The sequence below is a fragment of the Ovis aries genome, chromosome 2 (assembly GCF_016772045.2).
Source record: "Ovis aries strain OAR_USU_Benz2616 breed Rambouillet chromosome 2, ARS-UI_Ramb_v3.0, whole genome shotgun sequence".
NCBI lineage: Eukaryota > Metazoa > Chordata > Mammalia > Artiodactyla > Bovidae > Ovis > Ovis aries.
In genome coordinates, this window is record NC_056055.1 from 62597369 (window position 1) to 62610719 (window position 13351).

The 13351-nt window shown below is 38.5% G+C and overlaps 1 long non-coding RNA gene across 1 annotated transcript in view; it reads left to right on the plus strand.

Moving 5' to 3' along the window:
• The window catches only part of LOC132659170 (uncharacterized), a 60700-nt gene extending 51506 nt beyond the window's left edge, over window positions 1-9194 (plus strand). Inside the window, exon 2 of the long non-coding RNA XR_009599221.1 lies at window positions 4274-9194. This is a non-coding gene — a long non-coding RNA (uncharacterized LOC132659170). The remainder of the gene's footprint in view (window positions 1-4273) is intronic.
• The last annotated feature ends 4157 nt before the right edge of the window (window positions 9195-13351 follow it).

Sequence of the window (13351 nt, forward strand, 5' to 3'; positions counted from 1 at the left end):
GTTTAATATGACCAGTGTGTTCTCTTGGCAGAACTCTATAAGCCTTTGCCCTGCTTCATTCTGTACTCCAAGGCCAAATTTGCCTGTTACTCCAGGTGTTTCTTGACTTCCTACTTTTGCATTCCAGTCCCCTATAATGAGAAGAACATTGTTTTGGGGCATTAGTTATAATAGGTCTTGTAGGTCTTCATAGAACTGTTCAACTTCAGCTTCTTCAGCATTACTGTTCGGGGCATAGACTTGGATTACCATAATATTGAATGGTTTTCCTTGGAAATGAACAGAAATCATTCTGTCGCTTTTGAGATTGCATCCAAGTACTGCATTTCAGACTCTTTTGTTGACCATGATGGCTATGCCATTTCTTCTAAGGGATTCCTGCTTAGAGTAGTAGATATAATGGTCATCTGAGTTAAATTCACCCATTCCAGTCCATCTTAGTTCACTGATTCCTAGAATGTCGATGTTCACTCTTGCCATCTCCTGTTGACAACTTCCGATTTGCCTTGATTCATGGATTAACATTACAGGTTCCTATGCAATATTGCTCTTTACAGCATCGAACCTTGCTTCTATTACCAGTCCCATCCACAACTGGGTGTTGTTTTTGCTTTGGCTGCATCTCTTCATTCTTTCTGCAGTTATTTCTCCACTGATCTCCAGTAGCATATTGGGCAGATGGATTGGGAAACCTCACTGTCTGTCCCTACTGCTTTAAGTCCCATCTAGGTGTTTTAGCATCTCATTTTGAAAGGTTAGGAGTCTTTGGGCCTCAACCCAGTTTGAAAAAATAATCCATTTTAACTTATAGTGACAATTATTATCCACATTTTCATTAAAAAAAAAAGCAAACAAAAACCCCCAGATGTTCAGCGAGTTTGTCATTAGGATGGTGACTGCAGCCATGAAATTAAAAGACGCTTACTCCTTGGAAGAAAAGTTATGACCAACCTAGATAGCATATTCAAAAGCTGAGACATTACTTTGCTGACTAAGGTCCGTCTAGTCAAGGCTATGGTTTTTACAGTAGTCATGTATGGATGTGAGAGTTGGACTGTGAAGAAAGCTGAGCGCTGAAGAATTGATGCTTTTGAACCATGGTGTTGGAGAAGACTCTTGAGAATCCCTTGGACTACAAGGAGATCCAACCAGTCCATTCTGAAGGAGATCAGACCTGAGATTTCTTTGGAAGGAATGATGCTAAAGCTGAAACTCCAATACTTTGGCCACCTCATGTGAAGAGTTGACTCATTGGAAAAGACTCTGATGCTGGGAGGGATTGGGGGCAGGAAGAGAAGGGGACGACCGAGGATGAGATGTCTGGATGGCATCACTGGCTTGATGAACGTGCATCTGAGTGAACTCCGGGAGCTGGTGATGGACAGGGAGGCCTGGTGTGCTGCGATTCATGGGGTTGCAAAGAGTCGGACACAACTGAGCGACTGAACTGAACTGAACTGAAGGAAGGGAAGAATTATCACTAGATTCCCAGGCCAGTGTCAGCTTCACCAGACTTCACTGTGTCAGTAGCAACATGACAACCCACTCTCCAAATTTAATGCTTGAGGAAATAATTCAGATTTAGAGCAAAATCTCCAAGTCTGCCTAATTTTCAGATTCAGACCACTGACTTAACACCAGCTTAATGTTAAATCAGTTTAAGATTAACTGTAATATATGGAGTCTGGAATTCAGCCATCCCAGGTTGATATCTTTCTATTTTAGACATCCATCTGACAGAAGATACCACTATACTCCAACTTCACAAGGCCACAGAAGATTCTCAGTTTCAAGTTTCTGGATGTCTGAATTCCTTGGAGATCAGAAATAACAGATCTCAGCATTAGTTTATGGATTGTTTTAGAGGCATATATTTAATCTGACTCTGCATTCTTATTGGGAGTTAGAGATTTCATAGCACTTTGAGGAAGGGAGGAGCTAATGCTCCTGGGTTCTAGGCCATATTCCTCTCTCAAAAATGTAGGCTATTTCCCAGGCTGATGGGAACCATTATGTGTGTATACTTGCTCACTTTTCAGAGTTCTGTGCATCAGCCACTTAAATTCTGATTCTGAAGATAGATGGATAGGTGATAGATGGATCATGGCTCCTTTGATTTCAGAGTCACTGTGTTATGACTATTTAATTCATCCCTTTCTAAAGTTCTCTGAGATGACTGAATTGTGGAAGGCAGCCTGGACTAGAAATGGCCTATCCCAGTTTGATCTTTTGCCTCTTCTCTTTTCAAAGATTCCACAAGAGACTAGCAATGTACCATCATGTAGTGCTCTTTGTCCCAAATGTGTATAGTCTCAAAAATGAATGACCCACTAGGCAAGCCTTGAACTGAAACAAAACCAGTCAAAATAATGTGAAACACACTACTGGAAGGGTAAGATGAGATTCTTCCCTGAGTTCCTTAAAAGAGTGTGGTAAATACCTTCCAAACTCTTGTATTTTTAACTTACAAAAAGAAACAAAAAATAAGAGACTAAAAAAAAAAAAAGGAGAAGAAAAGCATTTTGCTTAAAAGCAAAGTTTAATTAAAAGAAAGTGTAATAAAAAAGAAATAAGCCCCCAAACAAGAAAGTATAAAATGCAAATGCATTTTCTTGTGCATATAGCTTTCTTCTACAGGAGCATATTAAAATTAGTATTCAGATCTATGGGACAGATATTCTATTATTAAAGCAACTGAAGAGTTTTAATATTATAAATATGTATGACTTTGTGAAACTGTAAGAAATATATTCTGCTCAAAGTTCTACTAATGCTGAATATTTTAATGAAACTTAATACATTTTTATACAAGTGGTATAAATTATCCACTTTAAAATTAGATAAAAACTATTTGAGAAATAATTATGAGTATGTGTTCATTAGATTGGAGTTGGAGGACTGCAGGATAAGGGCATTGGGTCAAATCCTTCATCTGCCTCCATGCACTCAACTCCACAATAATGCCCTTAAGCATATTATGACAATTGAATCTCAATATTTAGAGAATTCTAATTCATTTTTACTCCTCCTTCAGAGCACAAAGCCATTCATGGAAAGTACTTTTTTTTTTCAGTATAATTTTTTTTTTCCTTTCTTCTACTTGGCCTGTGATCTAGCACTCTATGTGTCTCAACCAGCGCCAGTCTTAGCTCTCCAACCAGAGTCAGTCAGTAGGCTAGCCTTTTCTAGTTGACAGAAATGTTGTTCAGATTCTAGCATGTACTTAACAGAGGCCTAGCTTTATCTTTGCTTTAAGTTAATCACAAACAACAATTCTCTCTGTCCTTACCAGCAAGCTTTCTGTGAGACCACTATAAATTGTCAGTATAGTCTGTGTAAGTAGCAATCTGTTCAAATCTTATTTGACCAAACCTTCACTAACACTGATTGCTAGAGGCACAATTACATCTTTGTTGCACTGCCTTTATTTCTCTTAGAATGTGCCTTTTTCTCTTTGCCCCTCACTGTCCTCGTTTCTATACAACATTGATCCTTACTTCCTTCTTCCAGATCCTGATGCCAGTGTGAGTGAAGGATGGACCATGTAGGCCAGAGATGATGTGAATTCCGTGCAGATGTAATTATTGAGTTGTGATATATTTATGGGGCTTTCCTGGTGGTTTAGGCGGTAAAGAATGCTTGCAATGCAAGAGACTGCTTGCAGTGCAGGAAACCGAGGTTCAATCCCTGGGTTGGGAATATCCAGTAGAGAAGGAAATGGCAACTCATTCCAGTATTCTTGCCTGGGAATGTCATGGACAGAGGAGCCTAGCAGCATACAGTCCACAGGGTCGCAAAGAGTCGAATACGACTGAGCTACTAACACACAATAAATGTACACTTCAATATATTTTTATTTCCAAAAAAGGTACACACTGCTTACCTCTTTTTCTATCTATGTATGTTTATCTATCTATTTGTCTATCTAGCTAACGGGTTAGATTCTCCTCTAGAGAAGAGATTTATTTCATTTAAATTTGTTTCTGTGTTGAAGGACTCCTAGTGTGAACTCAAAGTTGAATCTCTACTATGACTTTGAATTGGATTAAAAAAAAAAAAAACACTTGCACTTTAGACTATGGAACTTATTATTGTTACCTTGGTTATTAATGATTTTAGTTGGAAAACCCAGGCTGCTACATTAAAATATGTAAACCTTTGCTGTCACTTTCTTGCCTTTTGCCAATGTGTAAGAAATTTTGACTTCTATTTATATCACCCAAATATCAGGTGTAATGATAGTGACTAGGATTATATTTTATTTATATTGCAGGTCAGTTTTAATTCCAACCCCAAAGAAAGGCAATGCAAAAGAATGCTCAAACTACCGCACAATTGCACTCATCTCACATGCTAGTACAGTAATGCTTAAAATTCTCCAAGCCAGGCTTCAGCAATACGTGAACCATGAACTCCCTGATGTTCAAGCTGGTTTTAGAAACGGCAGAGGAACAGAGATCAAATTGCCAACATCCGCTGGATCATGGAAAAAGCAAGAGGGTTCCAGAAAAACATCTATTTCTGCTTTATTGACTATGCCAAAGCCTTTGACTGTGTGGATCACAATAAACTGTGGAAAACTCTGAAAAAGATGGGAATACCAGACCACCTAACCTGCATTTTGAGAAATCTGTATGCAGGTCAGGAAGCAACAGTTAGAACTGGACATGGAACAACAGACTGCTTCCAAATAGGAAAAGGAGTATGTCAAGGAGTATGTCACCCTGCTTCTTTAACTTACATGCAGAGTACATCATGAGAAACGCTGGACTGGAAGAAGCACAAGCTGGAATCAAGATTGCCGGAAGAAATATCAATAACCTCAGATATGCAGATGACACCACCCTTATGGCAGAAAGTGAAGAGGAGCTAAAAAGCCTCTTAATGAAAGTGAAAGAGAAGAGTGAAAAAGTTGGCTTAAAGCTCAACATTCAGAAAACGAAAATCATGCATCCGGTCCCATCACTTCATGGGAAATAGATGGCGAAACAGTGGAAACAGTGTCAGACTTAATTTTTTTGGGCTCCCAAATCACTTCAGATGGTGACTGCAGCCATGAAATTAAAAGACGCTTACTCCCTGGAAGAAAAGTTATGACCAACCTAGACAGTATATTCAAAAGCAGAGACATTACCTTGCCAACTAAGGTCCGTCTAGTCAAGGCTATGGTTTTTCCTGTGGTCATGTATGGATGTGAGAGTTGGACTGTGAAGAAGGCTGAGCGCAGAAGAATTGATGCTTTTGAACTGTGGTGTTGGAGAAGACTCTTGAGAATCCCTTGGACTACAAGGAGATCCAACCAGTCCATTCTGAAGGAGATCAACCCTGGGATTTCTTTGGAAGGAATGATGCTAAAGCTGAAGCTCCAGTACTTTGGCCACCTCAAGTGAAGAGTTGACTCATTGGAAAAGACTCTGATGCTGGGAGGGATTGGGGGCAGGAGGAGAAGGGTGCGACCGAGGATGAGATGGCTGGATGGCATCACGGACTCGATGGATGTGAGTCTGGGTGAACTCCGCGAGATGGTGATTGACAAGGAGGCCTGGCGTGCTGCGATTCATGGGGTCACAAAGAGTCGGACACGACTGAGCGACTGAACTAATATTGGCAGTGTACATTATCTCTAATTCTCATAATAGCCTTTTGTAAAATGCTTCATTAGTTCCATTTTATAGCTGAAAAAAGTAAGCTTTACAAGGTTGAAAGACTTTCCCAAGGCTATTCCTCTAGTAAGTGGCAGAGACCAAAAGACAGATCTTTTGACAAAGAAACAAAGTTTTAGTCACAATGGAAATTTTAAAATTTAGATTCTATAAAAATATGATGAAACTATTTTTGAAGTACCAAATCTTAGTGTCTTAGCTATCTTTCATCTGATTATCTTTGAGGAAATTTAGGCAATCTATATGTCTCTCTCTCCTTAGGTTCCTGGATAACTTTAGTCCAGGAAGATCCATGTATTTCACATGACTTTAACATTTCTGTAACACTGTTACAACGATATCACTTGGTAAGAATTTCTTTATTCTCCCAATGAGCATGTTTAGGTAATGCACCTGGTTGCCATTTAAATAGCAAAAATTTATGCAATAACCTAATGAAGAAATGGGTGGGCTTCCCAGGTGGTGCAGTGGTAAAGAATCCCCCTGCCAGTGCAGGAGACAAAAGAGACACAGGTTCAATGCCTGGGTTGGAAAGATTCCCCTGGCAACTCACTCTAGTATTCCTGCCTGAAAAATTCCATGGATAGAGGAGTCTGGTAGGCTATACAGTCCAGGGGCTTACAAAGACTCAAACATGACTGAGAACACATGCACAATGAAGAAATAGAAAAAAGAAGTAATATTGATAGCTACAGTTATTCTGGTAACTTTTGTTTGTTCCTGTTAGTTCCCATAAAATATCTCAAGGCCTCTCATTTGCTCACTAAAGCTGAACTTCACCTTGTCTCTAAAGCATTAAAACTTGAAAGAAAATCCATGCTGCCTAAAGATATCAGTAAAACACACTTCATTTTAACCATTTCAAAAGTAATTAGGTTCACACCTGAGCCATGACCTATCCAAAAGAAAAGATACATGATGACAGATTGGCTGATTTGACAATGAAGTGCTAATTCTGCTGTGCTGCGTGCTCAGTGGTGTCCAACTCTTTGTAACCCCATGGACTATAGCCTGTCAGGCTCTTCTGTCCCTGGAAGTTTCCAGGCAAGAATACTGGAACTCGTTCCCATTTCCTACATCAAGGGATCCTCCTGATCCAGGGATCTAACCCACATCTTTTGCATTGGCAGATGGATTCTTTACCATTGTGCCACCTGGGAAGCTTAGAATAACTTCCATGGTATGTTCTATGTTGCTGGAAAGATCCTGTTTAGGACTCAAAATCACCTATAATCTCAAGCTCTACCCCATGGCAGAGAAACACCTGGCCTAGAATAATGTGGTGACTGAAAATAGAGCTGAGGGGCTGTTCCTAATATATGTTCTTTTTCTGTTTAAAGAAAGGTTGTTCATTTTGAAAAGAGCCTCACAAAAGCTATATCCCAGCATTTATCAATATGTCATTTCAAGATTTTTGGACTTTACCCCAGACCCATTTAATCCAGATTCCTATTGGTTGGTCCTAAGAATCTGAATCTTTAACAGGCATCCTGCTTGATTCTAATACATGCTAAAATCTGAGAACCGCTAGTCTAGATCAGCCTTTGCTTTAGATATGAGGGAACTGATGTTCTAAAACAATTTCTTGGCCAAGGCAGTGCACACAGACAGGATCTGAGGTGGCCTAGTTATTCAGCTACCTAGTTCAGACAGTTTTATGCAAGTCTACACATTTTGGTTTCTCCTCTTTGATGGTTTCTTGGCTGATTAGGAGAAATCAATTAAAAATTAAATGCCCTGCTCTAGGAACTAGATTTTAGTTTTTACTCTGAGGTTAATATTCATATTTTAATAGGCTTCTAGAACCCTTCAGAATAGCAAATTCATAAATATCTTGAGCAAAACTATTTTAAGTTTGGAGTATCACTGTGAAAATGTTAGACCTTCTCAGACCTGCTCAGGTGAGCAATTTGTGTGTGCAAAAGGCAAAGAATTCAAGCCAAGTATACACAGAGAAATGAGACAACCCTTAGGAGTTGCTTCTTTTTTTATTTTCTAATAATTATGGTCAATTCAGCCTTGTAGGGGAGATCCTAAAAGAAGAGGGTAAAAACTCAAAAACAATGCAGCCCAAGACTTTAGCTTGGGATGGTCATTCCAAGGATTGACATTTTAGTTCAACCTCATGTATTGAGACTGGCTTGATCAGTAAGGTAGCCTTGGGATTAGAGTGGTACTATAGAGGTAGAAGAGAGTGGAAGGTAGGGACCTTTTCAAACTCTGTGATTGGTTTCTTGAACATAAGCTTTTCACTACCTGAACTATCTGCATGCTTGCCTTCATTAATATATTCTGTCATAAAATGTTAGACCTCTGAAAGCTCAGATCCACATGCAGAAGACATTTAATCAACAATAAGATATATCCTGCTGTCATTAAATTCTGGCATTTTCTGAAAATAAAAAGATCATCAAGATGGTTTTGCACAGACTGGTGATTTATTGTCACTACAATCAATCATGCTATTAATAGTTGCTTTGAGACATCACATTCAAGTTTACCTATAATCTTTAACTTGCAAGCTGACATCCTTCCATTTGGCTTTATGATACAGTATCTGCATTGATTTAATGTTACAGTTGAAAACAAATATTCTTTTACAAGGAAAATCTATGTGGGTGACCGAAACTTCTGTAAATGTGTGGTCTTGTATGATTCTGTAAAATGCAAGGATTCATCTTCATTTAAGGGCTTGACTGGGACAATGAAACAAATGCTTGTGATAACATCATGGTTACGATCAAGGTTATAATATCAAGGAAACAACTGTGTGTAGTAGAATAGTTACCTGCAGCTAGTGTCTTTCAGATACAAGTTACTTTGAAAGATACATGAGTAGGTCTCAGAGACTTTCAGAAAAGGTAGTCACTGAGCAATCCCACTGCTGGGTATACACACTGAGGAAACCAGAATTGAAAGAGACACGTGTACCCCAATGTTCATCTCAGCACTGTTTATAATAGCCAGGACATGGAAGCAACCTAGATGTCCATCAGCAGATGAATGGATAAGAAAGCTGTGGTACATATACACAATAGAGTATTACTCAGCCATTAAAAAGAATACATTTGAATCAATTCTAATGAGGTGGATGAAACTGGAGCCTATTATACAGAGTGAAGTAAGCCAGAAAGAAAAACACAAATACAGTATACTAACGCATATATATGGAATTTAGAAAGATGGTAACGATAATCCTGTATGCGAGTCAGCAAAAGAGACACAGATGTATAGAACAGTCTTTTGGACTCTGTGGGAGAGGGAGAGGGTGGGATGATTTGGGAGAATGACATTGAAACATGTATAATATCATGTATGAAACGAATCACCAGTCCAGGTTTGATGCATGATACAGGATGCTCGGGGCTGGTGCACTGGGACGACCCAGAGGGATGGTATGGGGAGGGAGGAGGGAGGGGGGTTCAGGATGGGGAACATGTGTATACCTGTGGTGGATTCATGTTGATGTATGGCAAAACCAATACAATATTGTAAAGTAATTAGCCTCCAATTAAAATAAATAAATTTATTTTTTAAAAAAAGAAAGAAACTCTCAGTGCATGGCCTTACTTGATGACAGTATGCATGAAAAACAAACTACATAAAATTACCCAAGTAAGGAAAAGCTTCAATTCTCATTGCCTCTTTCCAGCTCTTCTTTAGACTGTGGCTGAAACTTTTTATATTGAAATCTATATACTACTAGTAAAAGGGATTTTTCCCCTGAATTTATAATTGCCTTTGCTATTAATCTTTGGACCTGTTGCTCACCTTTATGACACATTAATGAGAACAAGAAACAAGATACCAAAATGAAATTCTTTTAACACTCTGTTAAGAACTGGGACCAAAACTCAGATAGTAAAGTTCAAAAACTGTGGTTAACATTTTCCTTTCAACTTTCCATTCCTGGAATATGGCCAGGACTAGTAGCAACAATGTTGAAATGCTATGGAAAAAAATGTTTCCTCTCTGTTGCTAGTCTGATTGAAAAGAGAAAGTACATGAACTTTAAGGAGATTTTGTCCGGATGAGATTCTGGCACAATTTTATGGACTCCTAACATTGAACTAAACTGGGAATCAGAACTTGAGTTTCCCACTTGGATTTATATAATAAATCATTTATTGTAGTATGCTTTCTTTTGCACTGTGATGTGTCTTTCATTGTATTGGTTTCTTCCTTGGGCTGTAGAATTACAGTATTATCAAAAGATTCCTTCCTTTCCTTAATTTCCTGCTGATCTCTGACCATTTTACAGAGGATAGTTTTAAAAGTTTAACTTGTAAAAATTTTGCTGGCCATTACGTTAGAAATTTATTTATTGGAATATAGTTATTAGTAGAAACAGGGGCCAAGAAAGAATAGGCAACTGACTTAACTCAACAGTGTATAGAAAATGTAGTGGCTGAAAATATTTGCTGTATTATGAGGTAATGCCTGTGACTGAAAGAGTTCAGTACTGTCTTCAAATGCTAGCTCTCATTTGGCTAACCACATACAATAGTTCTCAAGGTAAATGGGACATTAGATTGCATGCAATATTTATTTCTACTATATATCTTTGCTCAGATTTGCTCTATTCAGTTTCATGTTGTGTTAGTTATATACTACTACACAAAACTTTTTCTCAAAGCTTACTACCTTAAAGTACTAAGTACCTTCCTTCCTGTTTAATATCAACATTTTCTTTTTCATCTCAGAGAGTTTTTCTAATGGTCAAGATTTTAAGAATAGCTAAGACAGCTCGTTTTGACTCAGGGTCGCTCATGAAGTTCTATTCAAACCTTTTGGCTTGAACAAAAGTCATCAATCAGAACCTTTGTCCAATGCTGAAGTGTCTGTTTCCAAGCTTACTTGTGGCTGTTGGCAGTTGCTATCTCAGTTCTTTGCCATATGAGTCTCTGTGTAGGACAGATTATAATATCACATCCGGCTTCCTTTAAAAGTGAACCATTTGAAAGAGGGTGACATCATTCTGTCTTTTATAATCTAGTCTCTGAGTCACACACTGTCACCATCACCATATATTCATTACAAATAAGTAATTAAGGCAGTTAACACTTGAGTAGAGTAGCAAGAATTGTTAGAGGCCATTAAAGTGGCTGTCTGTACAATGCTATGAACCTCTGTCCATAGTTCTTCAGGCACTCTATCAGATCTAATCCCTTGAATCTATTTGTCACTTCCACTATATAATCATAAGGGATTTGCTTTAGATCATACCTGAATGGTCTGTCTGGATCACAACAAACTGTGAAAAATTCCTAGAGAGATGGGACTATCAGACCACCTCACCTGCCTCCTAAGAAATCTGTATGCAAGTCAAAATGCAACAGTTAGAACTGGACATGGAACAACAGACTGGTTCCAAATCGGGAAAGGAGTACATCGAGGCTGTATATTGTCACCCTGCTTATTTAGCTTATATACAGAGTACATCATGTGAAATGCCAGGCCAGATGAAGCAGAAGCTGGAATCACGATTGCTGGGAGAAATGTTAATAATCTCAGATACACAGATGATATGGCCCTTATGGCAGAAGGCTAAGAAGAATTAAAGAGCTCCTTGCTGAAAGTGAAAGAGGAAAGTGGAAAAGTTGGCTTAAAACTCAGCAGTCAGAAAACTAAGATCATGGCATCCAGTCCCATCACTTCATGATAAATAGATGGGGAGACAATGGAAGCAGTGAGAGACTTTATTTTTGGGGGCTTCTAAATCACTGCAGATGGTGACTTCAGCCATGAAATTAAAAGACACTTGCTCCTTGGAAGGAAAGCTATGCCCCAGCTAGACAGCCTATTAAAAGGCAGAGACACTACTTTGCTGACTAAGGTCCATCTAGTCAAAGCTATGATTTTTCCAGTAGTCATGTATGGATGTAGAATCAGTCTATGTAGAAAACTGAGCACCAAAGATTTGATGCTTTCGAACTGTGGTGTTGGAGAAGACTCTTGAGAGTCCCTTGGACCGCAAGGAGACCAAATCAGTCAATCCTAAAGGAAATCAGTCCTGAATATTCATTGGAAAGACTGATGCTGAAGCTGAAGCTTCAATTCTTTGGCCCCCGATTTGAAGAACTAATTCATTGCAAAAGACCATGATGCTGGGAAAGATTGAAGGCAGGAGGAGAAGGGGATGACATAGGATGAAATGATTGGATGGCATCACCGACTCCATGGACATGAGTTTGAGCAAGCTCTAGGAGTTGCGGATGGACAGGAAAGCCTGGCATGCTGTAGGCCATGGGGTTGCAAAGAGTTGGACACAACTGAGTAACTAAACTGATACCTGAATAGTTTAGTGGTTTTCCCTACTTTCTTCAATTTAAGTCTGAATTTTGCCACACCGAATTCATGATCTAAGTCACAGTCAGCTCCTCAAAGTATATGCCCAGTAATGGGATTACTGGGTCATATGGTAGTTTTATTCCTAGTTTTTTAAGGAATGTCTGTATTATTCTCCACAGTGGTTGTATGAGTTTGCATTCCCACAATGTAAGAGCATTCCCCTTTTCCAGACCCTCTCCAGCATTTGTTGTTTGTAGATTTTTTGATGATGGCCATTCTGACCAGTGTGAGGCAGTGCCACATTGTAGTTTTGATTTGCATTTCTCTAATAATAAGCAATTTTGAGCATCTTTTCATGTGTTTATTAGCCATCTGTATATCTTCTTTGGAGAAATGTCTGTTTAGGTCTTCTGCCCACTTTTTGATTGGGTTGTTTGTTTTTCTGGTATTGAAATGCATGAGCTGCTTGTATGCTTGTATATTTTGGAGATTAATTCTTTTTCAGTTGTTTAATTTGCTATTATTTTCTCACATTCTAAGGGTTGTGTTTTCACCTTGCTTATAGTTGCCTTAGTTATGCAAGAGCTTAAACCCTTCTCTGACTTGGGCTTCTGCTAAAGAATAATACATTTAAAATCAAGCTTCCTAAATCTTGATTGATTGAGATCTGTTAGTTATACTGTTAGAAAGCTTCTTATTTAAAAGAATGGAGTCTAAGGTGTCACGTTTGATATTTCTAAAGTCTTAACAAAGGATTTATAGTCACAACTTCAATATCATCTTTAGACCATGATATCCTGAGAGTTTTCTGAATTTGACCTCCACTCAGAAGACCTTTCTTGATTTTAACATTGTTTGCCATCTGCAGAGACAGAATTTTCAAAATAGCCAGGGCTGGCTTCTTTTTGTTGAACAGTTCTTCCTTTAGCTTCTGCATTGCCTCTTACATTTCACCATTAGCAGCAAGAAGAAACCAGATGGCAACATCAGCAGTGTCTGGTTGAAAGTCTCCTCAGCAAGATCATCTGCCCCCCGGTTCATAATTCTATGAATGGTTGTGTCCAAGGCACTTTAAGCTTTCACAGACCCTCTTTTCAAAACCTTTCCACTGCTTGGTTCAAAGCCACTTCCATATTTATGTATATCTGTGTGTATATATATGTATATATATATTATTTTCTCAGCAGCATTGGGTACCAAGATCTGCATTAATAATCTATTGTCATATAACAAATTAATCTAACATTTAGCAGCTTAAAAACACAAGAATTTATTATTTAATGAAGTTCATGAATATAAGAAATCCAAGTTGTCTTAGCTGAATGGTTCTGCTTTAAGAGTATCTCATGAAGTTGCACCCAAGATATTGGTTGAGGTTTCAAGCACTTTTAACTTTT